Below are 2,307 nucleotides of genomic sequence, written 5' to 3' on the forward strand. Positions count from 1 at the left end.
GGTGACCTGCAGTTTCCCATAGTCTTCCATCTACAGAATGAATATAATGATCAATAATGATACCAACTCATTTAATTCTCAAGACTGTGAAGTATTTAGGTATGATAAAGGGCCATTCATCCATTCAATTAGATAAACAATGATGTAGAAGTACAATTTTGATAGGTACCATGCAATAAAAGCCAAAATACCCTACCTCTGAGTTTTGGCATGTCCTCAAGAGGTTAAACCTGTGGCAGCTCACCGAAATCAGAAGTACCATACTGACACACAGCAGCCCATTAGCTGGAATCTCTCTGACAAAATCTCTCAGTATTATAAACCATATCAAAGTTTATGTTATTCTATCAGACATTGTTACTGAGTTCTTGTCAATGCAAATTCCATAATAATCATGAAGGGCTGAAAAAAACTCAGAATTTCAGGAAACAGCCTGACATCCAAGTAATTTAGTATTTTAAATACTTTCCCAGAAGACTCTACATCATTATGCCTGTTTATAGGATCAAATTTCATTGAATCCAACTCTTCCTCTCTGTTGTACTTCAAGTGCAATATAGAATATAAATTCAGGCAATACTGTTATTTCTGACATCACACGAGCTTCAAATTTCATCTTTAAGTAGAAAACAGTCAAGATAATAAAAAAGGTTGAATGGAATCCTGGTCATCCACCATTGCACGTCTCTGTGCAATAAAATATGTAACCAGCAGCTGAAAAATTGGACACTACACCCTGAAAACACTTAATAGGATAAGCATAGGCTTTTTTATAAAACGGTACATTTTAAAATGGCTTAACATATAGGTATGCCTGAGACATCTGTGATATCATTACGTTGATAGAGTCCCCCACTCACTGCAACTATAAATTTGAGTAAGAGTTATATACTGTAGTGTGTAGAAATCAGCATAAAACCTCTGAGAGCTCCATCTTGATTTCTGAGAACACTGATTCAATGAACACTTTCACAGATCCACAAGGATTCTTAAATTGAGCTGACACTATCAGAAAATGAAGCTTGCTGTTAACATTTGCTGAAATAGCAGATTATAAAATCAATTTGGAAAAAAATCCTGAACATAACAAAATCTTATAAAATCCAAAACACGAAGGGAACTAGTAGATAAATATTGTATGCAAATCTGTTCTTGAAAATCTCCAAGTTTCAGCGGGTGATGAAGACTCATAAGCTACTTGAATCTAATGAACTGTTTGTGGAGAACAGAGGGGTAAACGAAGTCTAAAATTGAAAACTAATTCAAATGAGTAACAATACTGTCTTGAGCTACTGTTTTGCAGGGTGGGATTCCTCTTATTTAAGTATCCAAATGTTGAGTGTCTAGACACCCATACGTTCCTTAGGCAACAGACAGAGACTGGTGCCTCAAAGTGATTCATTCCATCTACTTTAGATAATTACCTTAGGATAGGATAACTTGCCCTCTGGGGATGCCTGTCCCTCTCCACGGACTGCACAAGGTGTCTAGACTGCTAATTTTCAGATGTCTGAAGATAAATGAAATTCATCTAAATCATCTGGCCATGTAACACTGAAATAAAATTTGCTGTAACTCCATACAAACACACAACTGCACTGTTCACAAGTTGTGTGCTGTCCCGGTGCTCTGCCATGATTAGACACATCCATGTTCTGACACTGAAGGCACAGCACAACAGCCTCTAAAAAGCATTAGCATAATAAAAAACATTATGAAGTTCAACAAGGCCAACTGCCGGGTCCTGCACCTGGGGCACAACAACCCCAAACAGCGCTACAGGCTGGGCAATGAGTGGTTAGAAAGCTGCCTGGCAGAGAAGGACCTGGGAGTATTGGTTGACAGGCAGCTGAATATGAGCCAGCAGGGTGCTCAGGTGGCCAAGAAGGCCAACAGCATCCTGGCTTCTATAAGAAACAGTGTGGCCAGCAGGGCTAGGGACGTGATTGTGCCCCTGTACTCGGCTCTGGTGAGGCCGCACCTCGAGTACTGTGTTTAGTTTTGGGCCCCTCCCTACAAGAAGGACATGGACGTGCTCAAGCGAGTCCAGAAAAGGGCAACGAAGCTGGTGAGGGGTCCGGAGAACAAGTCTTACGAGGAGCGGCTGAGGGAGCTGGGGTTGTTCAGCCTGGAGAAGAGGAGGCTCAGGGGCAACCTTATTGCACTCTACAGGTACCTTAAAGGAGGCTGTAGCAAGGTGGGGGTTGGTCTGTTCTCCCACGTGCCTGGTGACAGGACGAGGGGGAATGGGCTAAAGTTGTGCCAGGGGAGGTTTAGGTTGGATGTTGGGAAGAACTTTACTGAAAG

At 41.4% G+C, this 2,307-nt stretch overlaps 1 long non-coding RNA gene across 1 annotated transcript in view; it reads left to right on the forward strand.

Annotated features, from left to right (window-relative positions):
• Positions 1-2,307, forward strand: part of LOC308195596 — a 47,990-nt gene that overhangs the window by 36,054 nt on the left and 9,629 nt on the right. The gene's annotated exons all lie outside the window — the stretch shown is intronic.

The sequence above is a fragment of the Anser brachyrhynchus genome (genome assembly GCF_964034855.1).
Source record: "Anser brachyrhynchus genome assembly, chromosome: 5".
Lineage (NCBI taxonomy): Eukaryota > Metazoa > Chordata > Aves > Anseriformes > Anatidae > Anser > Anser brachyrhynchus.